Genomic DNA, 12674 nt, shown 5'->3' with positions numbered 1-12674 from the left:
CTGCAACTTTTCAGCGTTGTATGATGAGCATATGTTCTGATATGGTAGAACGGTTCTTAGAGGTCTTTATGGATGATTTTTCAGTGTTTAGTTCATCTTTCGATGAGTGCTTGCATCATTTGACATTAGTGTTGACTAGGTGTAAGGAAAAAATTTTAGTGCTTAATTGGGAAAAATGTCATTTCATGGTTAAATCAGGAATTGTATTAGGGCACATCGTCTCTTCAAAGGGTATAGAGGTAGACAAAGCCAAAGTTGACCTTATTAAGACTTTACAGGTCCCAAAAACCGTAAAAGATATTAGGTCATTCCTAGGGCATGCAGGTTTTTACCGTCGATTCATTAAGGATTTTAGCTTGATTTCTAGACCTCTTTGCAATATGCTTGCAAAATATGTTAAGTTTGTCTTTGATGATGCTTGTTTAGAGGCTTTTGAGAAGCTTAAAACTTTACTCACTACTGCCCCGACAGTCCAGGCACCTAACTGGAACCTACCCTTTGAGATTATGTGTGATTCTTCAGATTATGCTATAGGCGTCGCTTTAGGACAACGAGAAAACAAATTACTTCATGTGATTTATTATGCTAGCAGAACTCTGAATGATGCCCAAATGAACTACACAACTACCGAGAAGGAACTTTTAGCCATCGTGTTTGCCTTGGATAAGTTTAGGTCCTACCTATTAGGTTCTAAGATCATAATCTATACAGATCATGCTGCTTTGAAATACCTTTTATCTAAGAAGGATACCAAACCTAGATTGATTAGATGGATCCTATTGTTACATAAATTTTCCCTAGACATTAGAGACAAAAAGGTGCAGAAAATGTAGTAGCAATTTTCCCTAGACATTAGAGACAAAAAGGTGCAGAAAATGTAGTAGCAGACCACTTGTCTAGGCTAGTTGTTATTTCCCCTAGTGATTCCCTTCCTATAAGGGATAACTTTCCTGATGAACAATTGTTCTCTGTTTCCCAATCACCTTGGTATGTAAATATAGTGAATTATCTTGTTACTGGTCAAACCCCCCAACATTGGGGTAAGCAAGATCGTTCTAGGTTTTTAGCCGAGGTTAAGCATTTCTTTTGGGACGATCCTTATCTGTTTAAGTATTGTCCGGACCAGATTATTAGGAGATGTGTATTTGAGAGTGACCAGTCTAGTATTATCTCCTTTTGTCATGAACATGCATGTGGGGGTCATTTTACTGCTAAGAAGATTGTTGCTAAGATTTTGCAGTGTGGATTTTACTGGCCTTCGTTGTTTAAAGATTCCCATAGTCATTATGTTTCTTATGAGCGTTTCCAGAAGTTAGGAACCATTTCCCGTAGAAATATGATGCCTTTGAACCCTATTTTAGTGATTGAGGTCTTTGATGTGTGGGGCACTGATTTTATGGGTCCATTTCCTATTTCGTTTGGTTATCTTTACATACTTGTCGCTGTAGACTATGTGTCTAAGTGGGTTGAGGCGGTTCCGTGTAAAACGAATGACCACAGGGTCGTAGTCCAGTTTTTGAAAGAGAATATACTTACACGTTTTGGTACGCCGCGAGCTATAATTAGTGATGGAGGTTCACACTTTTGTAATAGACCGTTTGCTCTTTTAATAAAACAATACGGTATTACCCATAAAGTATCAACCCCATATCACCCTCAGACTAGTGGTCAGGTAGAGGTTTCCAATAGAGAAATTAAACGTATTCTAGAGAAAACAGTTAATCCAAATAGGAAAGACTAGTCGTCGAGGCTTACTGATGCCTTATGAGCTTACCGTACAGCGTTTAAGACACCCATTGGAATGTCACCTTATCGTTTAGTGTTTGGCAAGGCATGTCACCTGCCTGTTGAGTTAGAGCATCGAGCCTATTGGGCTATTAAGAACTTAAACTTTTCACTTGACAAGGCAGGATCTCAAAGAAATCTCCAGCTCAATGAGTTGGACGAGATTCGTAGAGATGCATACGATAGTGCTAAGGAGTATAAGAACAAAATGAAACTTGTGCATGATAGGAATATTTTACGAAAGTCATTTTCTCCAGGTCAAAAAGTTCTTCTGTATGACACTCGTTTGCATCTATTCCCCGGGAAGTTGCGCTCTCGGTGGACTGGTCCTTTTGTGGTCCGTACTGTTTTTCCTCATGGCGATGTTGAGATTGAGACACCAGATGGTAGTAGTTCTTCGAAGGTTAACGGTCAGCGATTGAAGCCCTTTTTAGAGCCTTTTCCTACAGGTGATGTTGAGGAGGTCCCTCTGGAGGACCCTGTTTACCTTGATTGACCATCGAGGCGATTTTGTATGTTGTATAATATTTTTTTAGGTTTTTGGTTACACTTCACCCAGGTACTATCTTTCCGACTTCTCTCTTTACTATTTCCTCATGTTACTTATATTTTTGGTACTGTTCTTTGATTAGAAACATTGAGGACAATGTTAGATTTAAGTTTGGGGGTGGGGTAGAAATTTTTGTTACCTTTTCGTTGCAATAAATAAACTCCAGAGCCTAGAAATTTATCCCTATTAAGGATGGCACTAACCAATCTAAGTGGATGGAAGCATTTTGGTTGTAGGAGTTGAGGAACCAATCTGACTAGATGGCAACATCTAAAGAGTCTATTCATAAAAGCACAGAGCTCATGTGTTAGAAATAACATGATAGTTTCACCATATCTCGTTGAGTCCTTTTCACTTATGTTTTTATTTTGTTTTGTTATTAAACTATGTTTCTATAAGTGATTAGATGGGGCTCACGATTCAAGTTGTTACCAATGCTAGGGTGAATTAGAGTGATTGAGATACAAAAAAAAAAAGACCAGACCAACTGGAATAAATCCAATAAAGTCGACCACTGGAACCCTTGTATATGCCAGTTGTGTTGACCTAGAGTTAGGATTATCGACCACTGGTACCCTTGTATATGCCAGTGTGTTGATATTAGTCAGACCGGTATCTCAGTCCATTAGGATAGGTTCATTTTTGCGGAGGCCTTCAGAAAGATATGAGAAACACCGTTCACCTAGTAAACATCAAAACCATCTATGTTTTTCTATATCCATCTTCTTGATCTATCCATGTGATTAGTTTTGACTCCGGATATTGATGTCCATAGTGCGACTATCTGAGTAGAGCTCTGTCACTTCATATGAATTTTAGTATACTTGAGCGCAACCTCGTGTACAACAATTGGAATTTCGCATCAGGGTACTTCCTCCTGTAGTCAATAAGTATGCCAACCAAGGAGATTCTTTAGTGCCTTCCAAGGTTCTGTGTAGATAGCTAGGGTCTGGAGTATAAAGGTTTTGTGGGTATACCTCTGGTAAACCCTCCGGAGACAACACTCCGCCACTAGGGACACCTAGGGGTTTAAAGGCTTATTGCATATGCTAAATGCAATCAACGATGCCTGCGACAGTGAGTTAGGATTTTATTTCTATTTTATTTTTGCTCGAGGACTAGCAAATAATAGGTTTGGGGGTATTTGATAGACACATTTTTTTGTCCGATTTGTCTCGATTCTATATATTGTTAGGGCTCATTTTTGTACTTATTATGGTGTTTTATTTATTTGTAGGTGTTTTTGGCCAATAAACATTTTTGGAAAAAATTGGCTCGAAAAGTTGTCGGAAAGCACCCGGAGGACATTTACTATTCAGACTCTCACTTTGGATAAGGGGTAACCTAATTACTAAGGGGCATCCCATTTCCAAGCAGTTGCTAATCGCACCCCTACTCTGGATAAGGGGCAACCATCTTCAACTTTTCAAAAACCAGGTTTTGGCCGGAAAATAGTGAAGTGAAGAACATTTTTGGCAATCGTGATTTGGAGGAGTTTGAGGTCGATTAAACCTCTGATTTTCATAGGATAGACTCCTTATGGGTCTAGGAATCTGATATGGGTGTTTAAATCGATTAGACTAGGCTCAATCGACGGATTTTTCTCACAACAGAAAATATGGAAAGTCACGTGTGTGACCTGTTTTAGGGAATTTTAGAAAGATTAAAGCGTTGTAAACCTTCCCTAAGATTTGTATCTATCTAAGGAAGAGTTTAGAATAAAAAGGAAAGCTCAGAAACGCGTAGAAATTCTAAAACAAGAAATTGCCGCAACTTGGTCGTGAAGAGAAGAAAAGAGATTTTGGAAGATTTGTGAGAGATTTAATCGGTATTTTTGATATAAATAGATGTCTTGGGTCATATAGAAGAGGTGTCGAGAGTTTGGGAACCTAAGGAGAGCCAGAGAAGAAGAAATCAGAGCTTTACCAAACTCTGTTTCTGCTGTTGCTGAAAAGGAAGAACGCGAAGAACATTGACGCATGGGAAATAGTCGCAGAACAATGTCGTTGTTTAACAGCTGAAGAACATTAAGCTTTGCAGGGCAGTCGTATTCTAGGGTCTTAAAATCAGCGACAAAGCAACAGTTATTCTGTAACAGTTCCATTGTAACAGCTGTTTTGCAACACCAATACACTGTTGCAAACAGTCTGTGTTATTACTTTTCACTCTTTTAATCATCTTTTGAGCAACAAACCCCATTGCTGAGGCGATAGAGGAAGCTATTTTTCCAACAAAAAGTGGTATATTCTATTTTATCTTTTTATTTGCAATAATTATATGATTATTTGCCTTGAACTATTATTGAATATGATTTTTATTTGAGTGATTGTGATCTATTTTGATGGAGTATGCTTAGTTTTAAGACTTTTGATGCTTCATACTTGGTATTTACAATTATTACTTTTGAAAATCTACTTGTTGCAATATTTTAGAATCAAATTAAACAAGAAAATTGCATAAATATAAGTATTGGTTTAATCACTTTGAACTTGGAAAATAGTGGAATCTTAGCTTCAGTGTTTCTTTTAGTATTGATATCATCTTTGATTGAGTTTGCTATAATTTTTAGTGAGTTTTCTATTTTAATATTAGAATTTAAGTCTAATTAATATCCTTCACAAGTCTGGGAATCAAACCACTTTTACCACTATCTACAAATCACATCACTTCACAAAGGATTCTCTAGAGGTGGTGTTGATAAGATACTTTTCACCAAATGGAGTGGAAAAAATATTCTTGTAGCACAAATATATGTAGATGACATCATCTATGGATCCACCTCAAAATCTCTAACAGATGAATTCCTGAATCTTATGAGTGGAGAATTTGAAATGAGTAATATTGGAGAATTATCATATTTTCTTGGGTTGCAAATACAACAACAGAAAGACAGTATTCTACTTTCTCAAGAAAAATATGCAAGGAATCTAGTTGAAAAATTCGAACTAAAAGGTGCAACACCTATGGCAACTCCGATGCCAACTACTGGAAAACTTTAATCAAATCCGGGTGAAAGATCAGTCGATCAGTAACTATACAGATCTATGATAGGGAGCTTGCTATATCTAACTGCAAAAAGACCAGACATTGCTTTTAGTTTGGGATGTTGTGCTAGATTTCAAGCAGATCCTAGAGAATCACATCTCAAAGTTGTAAAACGAATTATTAGATACATTAATGGTATAGTAGATTATGGTCTATTACTCTATGGATACAAACAACAGTCTTGTTTCCTATTCAGATGCTGATTGGGCAGGATGTGTAGAAGATCGTAAAATCAACTCTGGTGGTTGCTTCTATGTTGGTCAAAATCTTGTAGTTTGGCATAACAAGAAACAGAATTCACAGTCCTTGTCAACCTGTGAAGCAGAATATATTGTTGCTGGTACATGTTGTACCCAACTATTATGGATGAAAAAAATGTTCATTGACTATGGAATAAATATTTCAACTACGAGCATACTGTGTGACAACTCAAGCGCTATTCGATTGACTGAAACCCAGTCGAACATTCTCGTACTAAACAAATAGATATCAGATATCATTTTATTAGAGAGTTATATGAGAATGGTGTTATCAGATTAGAGTATGTTCCATTTGAGCGTCAGCTAGGTGATATTCTCACCAAACCCTTAGATAAAACAACTTTCAAAAATCTAAGGAAATCCATAGGGATTGTCAAGGTACATTAGTACCTTGTGCGTCTGGTTTTCAACTTTTGCTTGCATTAGTTAAAAACCGGTTTTCAACCTTTCTCTGGTAAAGGTTGGTTGTTGTTATTCTTTTGTCTTACATAAGGATGACAACATAATGATATTTAGATATCAATTCTCCTTGGAAAAAGATGCAAATATATTGGAGGAGAGGATGCGAAATTTGAGGTAACGAGTTTGTTAGTTAATCGTTTTCCTGTTTAAGAAAAGCCTGATTTTATTTCATATACTTATTGCTTTTGCTTAACAAAATTTCGGTACAATTGATATTTTATTCCATTTTTCGTGTATGGATGTGTGTGTGATTCAATTGGTTCCAGTTAAGACAAAATATTGTTATCGTGCTTTATTGTGTGGTATCAATCGTTAAGGCTTACAAAATTTCGGTGCAATTGCGGTGCTTTAATGTTTATGTTGTTTCAATTGCTTCCGGTTGAGGTGAATAATTATGCAAGTTGATTTATTTGGTTTGTATGAATTGTTTATGGCCTAACGAAATAAAAGGTTTACGGGATGAATTGTTTAGTCCAATTCGATTCCGGATAAGAGAAACTAAGTTAATTATGATCTAAGTTAGACTTATCAAAGTGGAAGTTTCGGTTATTCAAGTCTAACCGAATGCCTTAATAAGAAATGCTAGTTAACTAACCTAGTACTTGTCTTGTTTAAAAGTTAAAGGTCTAAGTTATATGGATAATTAGAACATGATGACAAAAACAGAGTTATCTTTATTTTGGTCTTATCGAACAAGCGATTGTATTTGTACAATCGGTTTAGCAAAGGAACTAAGGTGCTTAGTTTATTTTTGGTTTGCTAAAGGGAAAATTGCTTCGGGCAATTGTTTCCTTGGTAACATATCAAAACAAAATTACTTTTTATTTTCGGTTTTGATATTGGTTATCAAAAATGGTGTGTGGAACCCTCGTGCTTAACTCTATAAGTTTGCAAGTTTATTTTGAGATTTGTAAGATCCTTTCGATTTGTCCTTTATTTTTTTGTTTCTTTGTCATTTTGTGACAAAAAGGGGGAGAAATATATGGAGTAAACAAGTGATACTGATATTGATTTATAGTGATTGGTATCACTAAGTGAAAGGACATTGGTGCTTAAACGTTTATCTAACGAAAGAGTAAAACCATAGACTAAGAGGGAGTAACATATCATATGATACTTGTAGATATATGGACTACAAGGGAATAACAAAGACGTGCGGATTGATAAGCTCTACATATCTTACCTTTAAGGGTAGTATTAGCTTTGTTATTATAATGTCAACATCGACATTTATAGATTGAATTATACAGATTATTGTGCTGTTGAATTCGGGAATCAAGCGTATGTGTAATGAATTCTTGTAATTTGTTTATCCATATGATGTAAGAGTTTTGTCACTAAAATTGAAAAAGGGGGAGATTGTTAGAGCATAGCTTGGTTGAATCCACCAAGCGTTGGTATGTCAAGTTTGGTAGTCATATTTTAGTGATCCAAAACTCATTTTAAGAGTCGCTTGATTATGTACTAGAGTCAACTTCGTATAGGTTAGCTTGAAAGTATTAGGATATGAGACATTACAAGTATTGCGAAGACTTGAAGAAGTGAAGAAGTAAGGAGATACAACGATAACATCATCCTTTCACTTGAGGTTAGTGATATTTGACTTGAACTGTTTCATTCCATAACGTATCTTTCAAGTCGTGCATATTGAAAACAAAACTGCGAAGCATGAATGATTAAACTCTAGTTAGACATAGTATTAAGGAATACAATACGATGTTTATTGCTTAACCATTAAACTTTGTAGATAAGCCATTGACATAATCGTTTGAATGCTATTGTGATTATGTATGGGTATAAGGTGAAGATTTCATCCTAGGAAACAATGATTTACATTTGTTTTAAGGAAGTAAATTCATGAACTTGTTTTGTGAATCGAAAGAGAAATCGCCAGGCATTATTGGTATTGTTATTCATTGCATATCTTTTGAACTACCAATATGTGTGATTCGTATAACCGCTCATGACTTGTTTATGTTCTTGGTAAAATTATTCTCAAAGGCCTAACTTTTGTATTGGTATGACTTTTATTAGTGAAACCGATCTTAAGTAATCACCTGAGATGGTATGATAGATTTTGTGTTATTGGTATGACCGACTCTAGGTAGAGGGGAACCGATCCTAGTAAGAGGTGCAACCTATCACAAAGGGGAATCGATCCTTGTATGAGGTGCAACAAGTTTTTAGCAGAAAGGGTAACCAATCCTATAGACATGTGCAACACGTTTTTAGGCAAAGGGAAACCGATCCTATGGACATGTGCAGCAAGTACAAGTTAGATACCATATATATGTGGGGAACCGATTCTAGTACCTAGTCAAACGAATTTTTGGAAAGCTAGTGTGACTATGCACAATACTTACATGGAGGTAGAACCGAAACTTGTTTTGGTAGAACCGTGAAATCCATGATTGGTGATTGAGTGTTCTTGATAAATCACGTAGTTCTTAAAAGTCAGATGAACCAATTCTAAACTTGTTTGGAAGTGTGGCAAATCGGTTTCAAGATTGTAAGTATGAAAGAGGACTTACAAAGTAAGGATGTCGACATACTTTGAACATGTACAGTAACCCTAATCTTTAATTGTTCAGAGTTATTCCTTAATAGCTAAAGGAAGAAAATCCTGGATCAAATAAAATAAATTGAGAATCTTTTATTTAAGGTTTTCAATTTTATTTTTGGAAAATGTTAGTAATGTGCATTTGCTAGTTGGAGATTTTCCAAGAGATTTTCGGTCAATATTTGGACAAAGCATTTCCAGGAATTATGGAAACCGAATCTGGGCGTTAATGCATACCTTGAGAATATTTTCGGTTTTGGAAATTCCTGGGTGTCCAAACTTCCTTGGTCTATAAATATGAAAGTTTGCATTTCGAGCAAACTAATCCTCGTACAGTAAGACCTATCTCAGTTGTGCTGTTACTGGTGAAGCCGCCTATTCGGAGAGGAGAGTAACCTAATTAGGAGAAATCTCTTATGGCCGCTCAGTGTAAAGTCTTCTTTAGGATTGAGAAGCTCTATTAGTACCGTTGGTGGGAAACTACATAATTGCGGTTTATATTTTGTTTTCGATTGATTTGATTGACTAACGATGGTTGAAATTTGATTGCATCAAGTTTGTTTATGCTTGAGAATCTTCTCTTCTGATATAAGATTCACTCAAACTAGATCGAAGTTTCGACGGGGATCTTTAGACTGTTTGTAGATCTAAAGACGTCTTGTGATAATCCATTATTAACAGACTCCGTTATATGCATGATTGATTACAAGAGATTCAAGTTGATTGTGTGCAGGTGTCTATTGAAGATCTAAGAAGACTTTGAAGATTTCTGATTTGGGACTCATAATCTTTGGTGTGCACAATACTTGTTTCGCTAAAGAGGATCCAACTATAATCTGTTTATCCTTGTGGTAGATTAGATTGATTAGTTGTGTAGATTGGCATCAATACAATTCTTTGTGATTAAAACTATTGATTGCAAAATCTTAACAATTACTTCGGTAGTTGATAATAATATATATCTGAGAACCTGACAAAGGAGTTTATTGAGATAAACAGAAGAGCCTTTGTCGAACTCACATCACTTGGTTGAAAAGAGTTGTTACCAAACATATTTGTTGTTCCTTTACTGTTTGGAATACGAACAAAAGGAATTGTTCCAAGTACGTGACTTATTTATAAGTTGGAGGCGTGGGAATACAGGCGGAATTAGGTGAACTATAGGTTTAGTTGCTTGGTCTCAACTATACGAAGTTGGTTTGATTTTGTATAGCGGCTTAATCCTGAGAATATTCAATTTTGGACAAGCTCCCGTGGTTTTTCTGCATTTGCGGTTTCCTCGTTAACAAAATCTTGTTGTGTCTTTTACTTTTTTATTTCCGCAATTATAATTGTTTTTATTATAATTAGAAGCAAAATACACAAACGCTAATTCCTATTTACTTAATAAGTAATCCTATTGTGTTTGGTTAAGTCCGAACCTTTTATCAAGTATACATACTTCGTTGTTATATACTCGATCTCGTATCCATAGACGATCACACGAAGTGTGAACCGATTTGTTGTATTGTCTCGACTCAGTCCATAGACAATCGTTTTCGGAGAAAGAACTTATAGGTAGGAAAATTTTAGATTGAGGTATGTTTGGGTACCCTCGTCTTTTCAAAGCGGTCGTAATATATTTCACCTAATTAGCATACTTTCCTCTCCAAATAGACGACTCGACTAGAAACAACAAGCAATGAAGTTTTCCTGTCTCTTAGGATAGTTTGCTAGAAATGCAAACTTAGGTATTTATAGATCAAGGATGTTTGGACACCAAGGAATTTTCAAAACCAAAAATATTCTCAAGATATGCAATGAATACCCAACTTCGGTTTTCCTAATTCCCATAAATGTTTGACCAATATTTCCGAAATCTCTCATAGAAAATCTCTAATTAGTAAATGCATATTACTAATTTTTATTCCCTAGAGTTATGCATTAATTGCTGGTAATCAAAAGCATATAAAACTAAAAACCTTAATTAAAAGATTCTCAATTTATTTCGTTACAGGATCACCTTGAGTACCAAGGAATATATTTGAACAATAAATGATAAGAGTTACTGCTCATGTTCAAAGTATGTTGACATCGTTACACTGCAAATCCTTATTATGAATCTACATTTTGCATCTTGGAATCGGTTCTACTACACTTCCAAACAAGTTTAGAATTGGTTCTACCATAATTCCAAGACTACTATGTGATCGATCATATCAAGTCAGAATGGTTAGTTGTGATCGGCCATACCAAGTCACATACATGGATTCAGATTGGTTTTACCAATCACTAGGATCGGTTCTACCTAAACATGGTATCTACTTATGATCGGTCACACCAGTCACTAGGATCGGTCATACCAATTACAAGGATTGGTCACACAACCACTTATAATTGGTCACACAAATTACCAGAATCGGTCACACCAATTACAAGGATCGATCATACCATATCATGGTGATTACTTAGGGTCGGTTACACCAAATACCAGGACCGGTCATAAATCATAAGTCTAGGTATTGTGATCCCTTATACCAAGATACATAACCTGAGTTAAGATTGATTCTACCAACTCACACATATTGGTCATCCAAATAATATGCAATGAATAGACACACCAATATACCTATTGATTACTCTTTCGATTAATGAAACAAGTTCACGAACTTACTTACTTTAAACAAATGTAAAACATTGTTTCCTAGGATGAAATCTTCATCGTTAACCCATACACATAATCATAAAACTATATACAAGATTATGTCGATGTCATATCTACGAAGTTCAAAAGATAAGCGTTATACTTCATAATATACTTCGTAATATACTTCCTTAATACTATGACCATACTATTATGATCATGTCTATATACTAGAGTATTATTTATATACAAGCTTCGCATGTTATGTTTCAATACAGCATGACTTGAAAGATACATTAGGAATGCAAAAAATTCAAGCCAATATTACTAACATCAAGTGGAAGGATGATGTCATCGTTGTAGTCGTTACTTCTTCTCATTCTTCAGCTCTTCGGAGTAATACTTGTATGTCTCAACATTCCTAGACTTTCTAGTCTAACCTAAACTAAGTTGACTCTACTATTTAATCAAGCGACTCTAGATGATTTTTGGTACTAAAATATGGCTACCAAACTTGACATACCAACGCTTGCTGAGTTCAACCGAGCTATGCTCTAACAGAAATAATGGATTATGGTTTCAATTTTAGTAGCTTTATGGAATAAATTAGTTCTATCAGTTGTTACTCTTTTTTTAAAAGTTTTTTATGAGTGTTCTAGGTTGCATTGAACAAAACACAGTTTGTTACCCACTTGAAGAAGCTTAGAAGGGTAAGAATCTGAAGATATACTCTGTTAGGTACTTAAGTTTAATGCTTCACTAGAATCACTACAGTTTACTCTACAATACACTGTGATTTACCTATGACAGACTTAAACTAGTGTATAATTTACTATGTGAATTATTTACGAATATGCGTTGGAAGATATTAAGCTTAAGTTAATTAACACTTCATTTGAGAGTTTAAGTTTGGTGTTATAGTCATTTTCTAGACTACAAGAAAAAGGGAAAGTACTTTGGATGTGTTTAGTTTTGGATTAGCAAAACAATTAATCGCTTAGTTTTCAGCTGAGCAATCACTCATTACAGCTCTTGCCATCTCAAGGTCACAACCAAGTTCTCATATACCCAGCAGCCCCTAACGGAGCTGCTGCACACTGACATATTACATCTTGATTGTAGTCGGTGACTAAAACATCAATATAAAGTGTGCCCCCATAGAACTTTTATTCTGGATTCGCCACTGGTTTTTATCCTATTAGCAAGAATTTTAGAACTAATTTTATAGGATGTATTAAAAAGATCAACTGGTCTAAAATCAGCAGGTGTTTTTGGGTCTCTGCACTTGGGAATAATAGAAATATATGTCTTATTCCGACTTCTTGGCATAAAACCATCCTCGAAAAATATTTGCACTACCTCAACAATATCAGGACCAACATGCTTCCT

This window comes from Papaver somniferum, chromosome 5 (assembly GCF_003573695.1).
Source record: "Papaver somniferum cultivar HN1 chromosome 5, ASM357369v1, whole genome shotgun sequence".
Taxonomy (NCBI): Eukaryota; Viridiplantae; Streptophyta; class Magnoliopsida; order Ranunculales; family Papaveraceae; genus Papaver; species Papaver somniferum.
The sequence above is the reverse complement of the archived record's forward strand: the minus strand, read 5'-3'. Positions refer to the sequence as shown.